Genomic DNA, 13,430 nt, shown 5'->3' on the forward strand with positions numbered 1-13,430 from the left:
AAATGTTAATAACAGCACGATCTAGATCCAGGAGTTATGTAGGGACTCTGTACTATCAATTTTTCCACACTATCTTCTCATTCTGAAACTGTCCTGGAAATAAAGTCTATTAAAGGGAAACCCAAATCTTAATGTCTTGAAACAACAAAGGTTTAATTCTTATTTAACTATGTTATGTCCATCTCAGGCCAGCCAGAGGTTACTGCCTTATTCAAGGGAATTGACTCTTCAGCTTTAAAATCAAGACTGTAGCCAGTCAGCACGGAAGATGGGATGATAAAGGAACACCATGTACCAGCTCTTCAAAGAATTCTGGAAGTGACTGTGTCATTTCTGCTCAAATTTCATTGGGCAAAGCAAGTTGTATGACCACATCCAACTTCAAGGGAGTTGGGAATTGCAATTTCTCATATGTCCAAAAGGAAGAGAACCAGGCTTCTTGGTCCTTGGTGACAGCACTAATGACCAGCAAACTATTTCATTGCTTTTTTCCCCCAATGCTGTTCTGCAATTCCTACTTCTTAAAAACAAAGCTTCTCCCCACCTCCTAACTCAGCACCCACTCCTTGATTTGCAGGAGATACTAAAAGATTGAAAATATAGTTCCTGCCCTAGAGGAAGCTACACTTTGGTTGGGAAAAGGGAGATAATTATGCAGTGACTCAGGAGACATAATTCACAAACTGCATCAAATGAGGAGTACCACTTTATATATACTCTGACTCCTCTGAGGGGGAGAATTCCCTTTAAGTTGGAAAGGGGTATACTCTTGACAAGCAGGCTTCACATAAGAATTAGACTGACTAGTGAAGTGGGGGAAGAAATGACTTGATACAGGGTACAGATACAGGAGGACAATAGTGAAATTGTGGGTGCCAGGTGGAAAAAGGTGGCAGAATTGCTCCACTCAAATATCAGACTCTGGAGGAAGTTGGACTAAATACACTTTATCTGCCTTTAGTACCATGTGTGGAACAGAAAGAGGGTTCTCACAGAATTTCATTGGCTTGAATGACATTTGGATACCATGAGTATGCCAGGTAGTGATGATGTGCATGGACAGGTTGGAACCAGTAAGGGTGTTTGACTTGGGTTTCACATGTTTTCCCATATAATTTTCACAGCAACTTTGAGGTGGGCATTGATATTCATATGTCATAAGTGAGCAGGGGCTCAGAGAAGTGGAATGACTTTTTGCAGAGCTACAGGAGAGCTTCAGATTCAAATCTATGTCTCTCTGATTTCCAAACTCATCTCTTTCTTCACCCAATCTCTCAAGTACAAAGTGGTGAATTAGACGATGACAAGTGATTGGAGTGAGGCTGGAGGACCAGAAGAGTAGCTATTGTGTTGGGACAGGCAAGGGTGCTGAGAGCCTGTGTTGAAGTGATGGGTGTTGAGATGGACTGGAAGGGAAAGAAGTGCAACACTTACAAAGAAACAGTGATGCCCTCTGGGGACTGATTGGCAATGGAGAAAGAGAAGAGGGATCAATAAGTATGATAAGTTATTGCAGCTCATTTCACCATAAATTGTATTTTCTACTGGAGCCTCCAGAGATGTGATAGATCCTTTTAGGCAACATGTGGTTCAAAAGGTGATTGGTCCTAAAGCCAGTGGGTACCAAGACATCTGTCTCTAAGGGAGAGGCAGCACAGAACAGTGATGTTTCACCATTCTAATGCCTTTGGCCACTGGTTAAGCACATGTTGTACTCATTCCATCCCCACTGCCCTGCTGTCTATTGTACAGATGGATATTAAATGAAAGTAGTTTTCACTGTTAGTTTACAGGAGGTGCCTCTTAAAGTTTTGATGCTTCTGGAGAACCAGAAATGGAAAATATCTGCTTCTCTTCTTTTCCTTCTTAGAGGACAAGTTGAGGCCAAATTTTTGAATTCTTCCCAAATAAACCAAGGAAAGAGTAATTTTGTTTCAAAATGCACTTCTGTATCAAAGGCTACCATTTATCCCTTCTCCTTCCAGCTGAAGTGATTAATATTCAAGCTGGTGCTATACAGAAGATTAAGCTTACTGTGTATTCTCCAGCCATTTATGCTAATTGCAGCCTCTCATTTGTATTGAAAGATTCATAAAAGTATCAGGAGACACTTTATACTGAATTAAAAACTATTGGACTGGGTGTTTCAAGGCTCCTGCTCAGAAAAGAACAATTATTAAAACGTATTATTCAATTAAACATGGAAATCTATATCTATCTCCAAAAGTCAGGCATGTAAGTAAAAGTGCTACCAGTTAGAATGGGTCCATTAAATCTGACAGTTGTGGCCTATTGTATTTTACGTGAAGTTGGGCAAGAAAATAGGAAGTAGAGAAAGACTAACAAGAGTTTAGGACGTGCTACCCCAAATATGGCACCTGGCATCCTGAATATTTTAAGCTGAAAGGGTTTGAGAAAAGTGCAGAAGCAGAAAGGTCTCTCTCACCTCCTCCCTCCCTCCTTCCTTCCCCTTCTCCCCTGAAATAGGTTGTAAATCCTCATGTGAAAGATGCCCAGCCTATATTCGGAGGAAGGGAACATCCTCATCTCCAAAGACAAAGGGACTCCGAGAAGAATCCTAATAGATCTTGTTAAGTTTCCCCGGTTGACTACACTGACCTTATATTCCTTAACCTGTATAATCCTCCACAGCTGTCCACTTTTCATCAAACCGAGCATAAAATACAAAGGTCTGTTTTGGGGGGGAATCTTCATCTCCTTACGAAGGCTCCCATGTCACATAAAACTTGTATTAAATAAACTTGTATGGCTTTATCCTGTTAATCTGTCTCTGTTAGTTTAATTTTAAGACCCAGCCAGGGACCCAAAGAGGGTAGAAGAAAACTCCCCCCCCCCCCACACACTTACACTAACAAAAGGCAGTGGAAAAGCTCAGAGCTATTCTGCCTCCCCATTCCCTAGTAGGTAAAAACACTTCGTCAGGTAAGAAGCCCTCTGGGGTTCTCATACTTTCCTAAACTAGTCAGTGAACTTTCAGAAGAGGTCAGTCATCCACTTAGTTAGAAAGTTACCTGCAAACACTTGTTCCAAGAAGACAATGACATACCAAAGAAGAGAGCCAGAAAAAGAGGCCAGAATGAAGGCTTCTCAACTGAGAGCAGATTTCCTGAGCTCAAGTTTTCCCTCTCCCAGGAAACATGAGCCAAAGAAGTCCATTCTCCAAATAACCAGTGTTGTGCATGGCTTAGGCCTCCATACACTATCTGTTCATCACTCTGTTCAATGGCTTTAAAACTCACCTGCACTCCCTATTTTGCTGCAAACTTGTTGAGCCAAGGTATCCAGCAAGTCCAGAGTTCCCTGGCACAGAGTCCCGGCCCCCTGGTCCTGAGTACATTAGATGTGTGCTGACTGCTGCGTTCTGCTTCCTGGCTTGGCCAGAGCTTTGTAGAACACACATTACATAAGAATGGAAAATAGGTAGAAGGAAGGAAAATAGATTGCATTATTTTCAAAATCTCTAACAAGAAGGATTGTTTGCTGTCTAACTAAAGCAGCCTGCTCTGATGCACCTAGAAATTTGGCATTTAGGGTGTATAATATAGAAGCTAACAGCTACTGCCTCAGGAGTCTATCAAATCTGAGGAATGGATTTTCCCCAGGCCAAGGTAGCTGGCATGTTGTAGGTCCTCCATAAATATTGAATGAAATGTGGATTTGATCATCATCTTTGGAAAAGAGTCTCACTATTGGCCAGGGCTAGAGTTGCTTCAACATTTAACAAATACATCTGAAAAGTCTTCCAAATGAGAACTTTTGAGGTTGGTATGGTCATTGTTCATTTTCTCAAAAAGCATTCCTTCCACTGGAGCAGTTTTGACTCTGGGTACAGTTTGATAAATAGGTGTTGAACAACCATATAGCCCAGGTGCTGTTCCAGGCACTGGGAGACACAGACCACGATAACCTAGCCTCTGCCTTTGAGGATTTCCGAGGCTGTGACCCAAGTATACTAATAAGTAGTGTATTTGTTGAGCTCACCTGAGCTCCGTTTTTCTGTGCAAGGCACTGTGAGAACTACAGCAGAAAGCAAGTCCTTACAGTTTACTGAGGTTATAAAACATACATGAATAATGAGGGCCAGTTTAACTCTGATGTGTCTTGTGCAGCATGTGGGTGAAGGTCAATGGTGATGTCCACATTGCTAAATCCTATCTTTTCGTTTCATGTCCCATTGTGCTTGAGCTTTTATCAATTGATGGGGGTCATCATTCTTTTTTGTTTTGTACAGTGGTTTTAAAACATGACTTCAACATTTATTCACACTCTTCCCATGAAGAGGTAGGGTGTGTGTCCCCTCCCCTTGAATCTGATTGGCTTTGTGATTGCTTCAGTCAGTGGAATGCAGATTAAGTTAGATTATGTGACTTCTGAGGCTAGGTGATAATAGGCTTTTTCTGCATCTCTGGGGGACATTTGCTCTGGGTGAAACTATCTGTAATTTATGAAGCTCATGTTGGACAGGCCCTGTGTAGGCACTCTAGTCAATAGCCCCAGCTGAAACCAGAGTCTACCAGCAACCATGTCAGTGAACCATATGGGGGTCCAGCCCAGGTGAGCCTTCAGATGACTACAGTCCTAGTTGACGTCTGATTGTATCTGCATGACAGACCCCAAGTGAGAATTGCTGAGCCAAGCTCTTTGCAAACTCCCAGCCCACAGAATCATCAGCAAAATAATGGTTGTTTCAAGCTGCTGCATTTGGGGCTATTTGTTATGCGGCACTAATGAGTGAAATACCCTGGCTTACATGATATCAGATTCTCCTTGTTGCCTACTAAACCTCTGTCCACTTTTGGTCTCCTATGTCAGCTTATCCAGGCCCACATGCTGACAGCATAGATGGCCTTCAGATCCTGGTGCTTTCCTCTGACTTCCAGTTCCATGAATCCAGTGGCCCAGTTGAACGTCTTAAAGATGCACTGTTGCCGCCTTTGGGTCCTTGACCACACAGTATTTCCTTCTACCACAGGGCTTCCATGCATTTTGTTCTCTCTCTTAGAATGCTCACTACTACCCTTCATAAACTCCTCATTCCTCAGATCTGAGAGCACATCTCTAGAAATGGATCTTTCTCAGAAAAGCTTTCCCTGAGATCAGGTTCCCTTGTTTTATGTTCTCATAGGTCATTCAACTCCATTTTGAAAAGTATATTTGTCAGTGCTGTATTTCCTTTTATTTTTTTTTTATTTTTTTAAATTTTTTTGGGGGGTACACCAAGTTCAATCATCTGTTTTTATACACATATCCCCGTATTCCCTCCCTTCCTTGACTCCCCCCCGCCTCGAGTCCCCCACACCCTCCCTGCCCCAGTCCTCTAAGGCATCTTCCATCTGTGAGTTGGACTCCCTTTGTTATACAACTTCCCACTGACTATCTATTTTACAGTTGGTAGTATATATATGTCTGTGCTACTCTCTCGCTTCATCTCAGTTTCCCCTTCACCCCCCGCCCCCTCCCATACCTCAAGTTCTCCAGTCCATTCTCTGTATCTGCATCCTTGTTCTTGTCACTGAGTTCATCAGTACCATTTTTAGATTCCGTATATGTGAGTTAGCATACAATATTTGTCCTTCTCTTTCTGACTTACTTTTCTCTGTATGACAGATTGTAGTTCTATCCACCTCATTACATATAGCTCCATCTCATCCCTTTTTATAGCTGAGTAATATTCCATTGTGTATATATGCCACATCTTCTGTATCCATTCATTTGTTGATGGGCATTTAGGTTGCTTCCATGTCCTGGCTATTGTAAATAGTGCTGCGATAAACATTATGGTACAAGTTTCTTTTGGGATTATGGTTTTCTTTGGGTATATGCCCAGGAGTGGGATTACTGGATCATATGGAAGTTCTATTTGGAGTTTTTTAAGGAACCTCCAAATTGTTTTCCATAGTGGCTGTACCAACGTACAGTCCCACCAACAGTGCAGGAGAGTTCCCTTTTCTCCACACCCTCTCCAACATTTGTTGTTTCCAGATTTTGTGATGATGGCCTTTCTGATCGGTGTGAGGTGATACCTCATTGTGGCTTTGACTTGCATTTCTCTGATGATTAGTGCTGTTGAGCATCTTTTCATGTGTTTGTTGGCCATCTGTATGTCTTCTTTGGAGAAATGTCTATTTAGGTCTTCTGCCCATTTGTGGATTGGGTTATTTGCTTTTTTGGTATTAAGCTGCATGAGCTGCTTGTATATTTTGGAGGTTAATCCTTTGTCCGTTGTTTCATAGGCAATTATTTTTTCCCATTCTGAGGGTTGCCTTTTAGTCTTGTTTATGGTTTCTTTCACTGTGCAAAAGCATTTAAGTTTCATGAGGTCCCATTTGTTTATTCTTGATTTTATTTCCATGATTCTAGGAGGTGGGTCCAAAAGGATCTTGCTTTGATGGATGTCAAAGAGTGTTCTGCCTATGTTTTCCTCTAGGAGTTTTATAGTGTCTGGCCTTACATGTAGGTCTTTAATCCATTTTGAGTTTCTTTTTGTGTATGGTGTTAGGAATTGTTCTAATTTCATTCTTTTCCATGTAGCTGTCCAATTGTCCCAGCACCACTTATTGAAGAGGCTGTCTTTTTTCCATTGTATACTCATGCCTCCTTTGTCAAAGATAAGGTGCCCATATGTGTTTGGTCTTACTTCTGAGTTCTCTATTCTATTCCATTGATCGTCCTTTCTATTTTTGTGCCAGTACCATACTGTCTTGATCACTATGGCCTTGTAGTATAGTTTGAAGTCAGGAAGCCTGATTCCACCAAATCCATTTTTCCTTCTCAAGATTGCGTTGGCTATTTGGGGTCTTTTGCGTTTCCATACAAATCGTAAAATTTCTTGCTCTAGTTCTGTGAAAAATGCCATTGGTAATTTCATCGGGATTGCACTGAATCTGTAAATGGCTTTGGGTAGTACAGTCATTTTCACGATGTTGATTCTTCCAATCCAGGAACATGGTATGTCCCTCCATCTGTTTGTGTCATCTTTGATTTCTTTCATCAATGTCTTAAAGTTTTCTGCATACAGATCTTTTGCCTCCTTAGGCAGGTTTATTCCTAGGTATTTGATTCTTTTGGTTGCAATGGTGAATGGGAGAGTTTCCTTAATTTCTCTTTCTGCTCTTCCGTTGTTAGTGTATAGGAATGCAAGAGATTTCTGTGCATTAATTTTGTATCCTGCTACTTTACTAAACTCATCAATGAGTGCTAGCAGTTTTCTGGTAGAGTCTTTAGGGTTTTCTATATATAATATCATGTCATCTGCAAAGAGTGACAATTTTACTTCTTCTTTTCCAATGTGGATTCCTTTGATTTCTTTTTCTTCTCTGATTGCTGTGGCTAAAACTTCCAAAACTATGTTGAATAATAATGGTGAGAGTGGACACCCTTGTCTTGTTCCTGTTCTTAGAGGGAATTCTTCCAGTTTTCCCCCATTGAGAACGATGTTGGCTTTTGGTTTGTCATATATGGCTTTTATTATGTTGAGGTAATTTCCTTCTATGGCCATTTTCTGGAGATCTTTTATCATAAATGGATGTTGAACTTTGTCAAAAGCTTTTTCTGCATCCATTGAAATGATCATATGGTTTTTATCCTTCAAGTTGTTGATATGATGTATCACGTTGATTGATTTGCGTATATTGAAGAATCCTTGCATCCCAGGGATAAACCCCACTTGATCATGGTGTATGATTTTTTTAATGCGCTGTTGGAGTCTGTTAGCTAGTATTTTGTGGAGGATTTTTGCATCTATATTCATCAGTGATATTGGTCTGTAGTTTTCTTTTTTTGTGACATCTTTGCCTGGTTTTGGTATCAGGGTGATGGTAGCCTCGTAGAATGAGTTTGGGAGCGTTCCGCCTTCTGCAATATTTTGGAAGAGTTTGAGAAGGATAGGTGTTAGCTCTTCTCGAAATGTTTGATAGAATTCACCCGTGAACCCATCTGGTCCTAGGCTTTTGTGAGTTGGGAGATTTTTAATCACTGCCTCAATTTCCATACTTGTGATTGGTCTGTTCATGGTTTCTATTTCTTCCTGGTTCAGTCTTGGAAGATTGTATTTTTCTAAGAATGTATCCATTTCTTCCAGGTTATCCAATTGATTGGCATATAGCTGCTTGTAGTAGTCTCTCATGATGTTTTGTATTTCTGAGGTGTCCATTGTTACTTCTCCTTTTTCATTTCTAATTCTGTTGATTTGCATCTTCTCCCTTTTTTTCTTGATGAGTCTGGCTAATGGTTTATCAATTTTGTTAATCTTCTCAAAGAACCAGCTTTTAGTTTTATATATTTTTGCTATGGTTTCCTTCCTTTCTTTTTCATTTATTTCTGCTCTGATCTTTATGATTTCTTTCCTTCTGCTCACTTTGGGGTTTCTTTGTTCTTCTTTCTCTAGTTGTTTTAGGTGTAAGGTTAGGTTGTTTATTCGAAAATTTTCTTGTTTCTTAAGGTAGGACTGTATTGCTATAAACTTCCCTCTTAGAACTGCTTTTGCTGCGTCCCATAGGTTTTGGGTTGTTGTGTTTTCATTGTCATTTGTTGCTAGATATTTTTTTATTTCCTCTTTGATTTCTTTAGTGATTCCTTGGTTGTTTAAGAGTGAATTGTTTAGCCTCCATGTGTTTGTATTTTTTGCAGTTTTTTTTCCTGTAATTGCTATCTAGTCTCATGGCGTTGTGGTCTGAGAAGATGCTTGATATGATTTCAATTTTCTTGAATTTGCCAAGGTTTGATTTGTGACCCAAGATGTGATCTATCCTGGAAAATGTTCCATGTGCACTTGAGAAGAAAGTGTAGTCTGTCGTTTTTGGATGGAATGTCCTATAAATATCAATGAAGTCGAGATGGTCTAATGTGTCATTTAAAGCTTGTGTGTCTTTATTTTCTGTTTGGATGATCTGTCCTTTGATGTAAGTGGGGCATTCAAGTCTCCCACTATTATTGTGTTACTGCAAATGTCCCCTTTTATAGCTGTTAGCATTTGCCTTATGTATTGAGGTGCTCCTATATTGGGGGCATGGATATTTACCATTGTGATATGTTCTTCTTGAATGGATCCCTTGATCATTATGTAGTGTCCTTCCTTGTCTCTTGTAATAGTCTTTACTTTCAAGTCTAATTTGTCTGATATGAGTATTGCTACTCCAGCTTTCTTTGGACTTCCATTTGCATGGAATATCTTTTTCCATCCCTTCACTTTCAGTCTATATGTATCCCTTGGTCTGAAGTGGGTTTCTTGTAGGCAGCATATAGAAGGGTCTTGTTTTTGTATCCATTCAGCCAGTCTGTGTCTTTTGGTTGGAGCATTTAATCCATTTACATTTAAGGTGATTATTGACATGTGTGTTCCAATGACCATTTTCTTAATTGTTTTGGGTTTGTATTTGTAGGTGTTTTCCTTTTCTTGTGTTTCCTACTTAGAGAAGTTCCTTTAGCACTTGTTGTAAGGCTGGTTTGGTGGTGCTGAATTCTCTTCACTTTTGCTTGTCTGGAAAGCTTTTGATTTCTCCCTCAAATCTGAATGCGATTCTTGCTGGGTAGAGTATTCTTGGCTGTAGGTTTTTCTCTTTCAGGACTTTCAGTATATCCTGCCATTCCCTTCTGGCCTGCAGAGTTTCTGTAGAAAGGTCAGCTGTTATCCTGATGGGTTTTCCCTTATATGTTGTTTGTTGCTTTTCTCTTGCTGCTTTTAATATTTTTTCTTTGTGTTGAATTGTCGTTAGTTTGATTAACATGTGTCTTGGTGTATTTCTCCTTGGGTTTATTCTGTATGGGACTCTCTGTGCTTCTTGCACTTGGTTAATTATTTCCTTTCCCCTGTTGGGGAAGTATTCCACTATAACCTCTTCAAATATTTTCACAGACCCTTTCTTGTTTTCTTCTTCTTCTGGGATGCCTATAATTCGAATGTTGGTACGCTTAATGTTATCACTGAGGTCTCTGAGACTGTCTTCTATTCTTTTTATTTTTTCTTTTTCCTGCTCTGTGGTGTTTATTTCCCCCATTCTATCTTCCAACTCACTTATTCGTTCTTCTGCCTCAGTCATTCTGCTGGTTATAGCATCTAGAGTATTTTTAATTTCAGTTATTTTGTTATCCATTGCTGTTTGTTTTTCTGAGTTCTTATGAACTCTTTCTTGTACTTTCTCTATTTTGTTATCGAGATTTTGTATCATTTTTACTATCATTACTCTGAATTCTTTTTCAGGCATTTTTCCTATTTCCTCCTCATTTATTTGGTCTTGTGGGTTTTTTTCCTGCTCCTTTGCCTGCATGGTGTTTCTTTGTTTCCTCATGGTTGTCCAAACTTTTGGGGTTGCTTGTCCTGGCAATAGAGGTGTCTATGGAAGACTGTCCAAGCCTCAGACTAATGTCCAAGTATTGGATTAAACAAATATTAAGTCTAGGAAACACATACATGTATAAGACACACAATTCCTGAATCCATTAGGACATAAGGCTCTAGAAAGACCTGACAGAACCCCAGTGTGCTATCAGATATTCAAAGAGAAACCCAACAGAAATTGACAACTGAAACAGAACAAATCAGAGACAAAAGCAAAAGCAAACAAACAAACAAATAACACCTTACACATACAAACATTAATCCAGGGAGATTTTGTAAGCTAGGATCAAATATAGAAAAGAGCCAGAGTACCACCAGAGAGAATGGAGATTCTCAAAATGTAATTAGACAACTGTACTAAGAACTAAGATAAAGACAAAAGCCTAATATTAAATACCAAGGCAGTGCATCATCTGGAGAATAGAGCAAGGAGTCTGAGCAGACCAATAGTGTTGCTTATAAGTATGTTAAGATAAAATAAACTTAAAAAGGCTGGAAGAAAGGGGAACAGAAGAGCGTATTGTGGTTGGAAATATGCAAATAAAAAAAAGGAATAGAAATGTATAAAAGATAGGGATGAAAGGAAAGTATGAGAGATATATTGTCCATACTACCAAAAACTTAGCTATATATAGAAGTATATAAAAAGGCAAAAAAAAGAAAGAATAAAAAATATCTTTAAAAAATTATGTTATAAAACTTGTAGATCCCTTAGGGCTAAGATCATATTTAATAAAGAAAAAAAAAAAAAGAGAGAGAGAAAAAAAAATCCAGAACTGATCCCAGAGTGGACCAGTTCAATAGGTATTGATACTACTATTTCTGTTTCCTTAGCATCTCAGCTGTAAGTGTCCTTCTCCTTGCCTTGGGTTTTTTTGCATTATTCTGTGACCAGCAGAGGTTCCTTTATTGTTCGTCTGTAAGCGTCAGTGTGTGGGAAGGGAGAGGGTACAATAGTGGCTCCTTCTCCTGGGAGTGAGTGAGCAGTGGCGCACTGTTGTTTCAGTCAGGCTTGGAGGTGCCTGTTGCAGAGGGACGCTGGTGTCTCAGGCTTAAACAGAAAGTCTTAGAGTTGGGCCTCTCTCGGGGTTATTTTTTTGTTGTTGCTGCTGTTGTTTTGTTTTGTTTTTTTTCTCTCAGCAGCCTCCCTGCTGCTGGCATTGCAAGGGCTTTTAATCTAGCCCCACCCCAGTGCCTGAGAGTGCTTGTTATCCCTGAGCGCCTTAGTTGGCCCGCAGGGCATCTCTCCACTGCCTGTTGCAGAGGTGCCCAAAGAGAAGGAGAGGCTATGCGCGTGGCTCCTCCCCCCCGCCCGGGAGCCTGCAGCCTCCAGCCGCCATCGTGGCCGGGCAGCTCTCTGGGACGGGCACTCCTCTCTGCGGACCTCCTCCCTCCTGTCCTCTCGGTCCGTCACCCTACCGGCAACAATGTTTCTCACCCTGACCCAGCTCTCCGGTTCCCAAGCTCCCGCTCCCGGACCCTCCGTTCAGCTGTGGATCGGCGTCTCGGTCCGGGAACGCTGAGCTGCGCTGCGGACCCTCCGTATGTTTCTCACTCCCTCCCGTCTGCCACAGCTTCGCCGCTTCACCCTCTTTGAGCCTTCGTAGATGCCTCCCTACCGGCTATGTCGGGCTCCCCGCGGTCCTTTCTGGTGTCCGAGGCCGTCTGCTGGTGTTCAGCTGGTTCTCTGTGGGAATTACTGTGTCCTTCTGTGCATTCCTAATGCATCTGTGGAGAGGGATGCACTCCACATCCCTCTACTTCGCCGCCATCTTTTTTCTTCCCCTGTATTTGCTTTTAAAACTAAGATCTGGCTTCAGTGCTGGATGTAGTCCACGACAGCAGGGATGGCATCTGAGTTTTGCTCACCACTTTCCCCAATGCTTAGCACAGTGCCTGGCTTAGAGTAGTCACTCAATTATTAACCACTTATTCATTCCACTCCCAAATCTAGTCCCATTACATTCATTCATTCATTCATGACTTCAGTGATTCCCTCATTCATCAAATATTCATCACAATAAAGGCTAATGAAACCCCATCAGGTACTAGTGCCTGAGCTAAGTACTTTGTAAATGCCACCTCCTTAACGTCTCATGCTAACATTACGAGGAAAGTATTATCCTGCTTTTACAGAAGGAAGAACTGAGGCAGAGAGAAAGCAGTTATTAAGTGGCAGAGCAAGGATCTGAACCCAGGTCTGTCTGGATTCAAGTCTTGTGTTCTTGAACACTGCTATTACAAGGAGTGGTGGAGGCAAGATCTCCTGGTGGTGAAGGGTAAGACTGAAGCCAGTGGTCACCTCCTTTTCTCATCTAGTTGATGGAAAGCAAAATATGTGTTGTAGTTACTCTCCCAGTGGTGAATTGAAAGGCAATGGAGCTGGTTGGGCAAGAGAGCCCTGCACCCTGACTCTCTTCTCCCAGCACCCAGCATCTTATACTATCTAAACCTTGTTTCTACCTGCCACCTTGGCATCCTACTTAGGTAGGCCTTCAGATGTTGGGAGGAAAGTGGGTTCCACTTTAAGGCTCTAGCCCACTTCTGCTGGAGTTTTAAGGATTAATGGAAGCAAGAAGTCTACCTGGGAAGTAGCAGAACCATCCTGTTGCCAAATATATCTGCTCATTATTTGCTGAGCAAAATAACTCCCACACTAATTTGTCAGTCTGGCTAGCAGACTGGAGCTGCTACAGGACCCCTGACTGCCTGGTAACCTCATGGAATACTTCACTGCCCTTCAGGTTTTACACTTATTCTGAACCTAATTATTGTTGTTGCCTCCTACAGCTCAGAGTTGAACAGGGTGACAACTTATTATGGTTGCATCAGCCTTTTCTGTCACCTAAAGATGTGTGTCCGCTGTAGCATTCTAGAGCTTAAGGGATTGGTAATGAGCAGGAGATGAGTGAGGCCGAGCAGAGAGAGATGGCCTCTGATGATGAATTTCGCTGTGTTAGTAATGTTGCTTTCCAAGTACGATCTCTGATACGGTTTCCCAAGGGGGTGTGTTGATTCTGAGAAAAGGTTCCAAACAAATGGAACAGAGAGAATGACCTCGTGTGAATACAGT

Source organism: Hippopotamus amphibius, chromosome 5, assembly GCF_030028045.1.
Source record: "Hippopotamus amphibius kiboko isolate mHipAmp2 chromosome 5, mHipAmp2.hap2, whole genome shotgun sequence".
In the NCBI taxonomy this organism is placed as follows: domain Eukaryota; kingdom Metazoa; phylum Chordata; class Mammalia; order Artiodactyla; family Hippopotamidae; genus Hippopotamus; species Hippopotamus amphibius.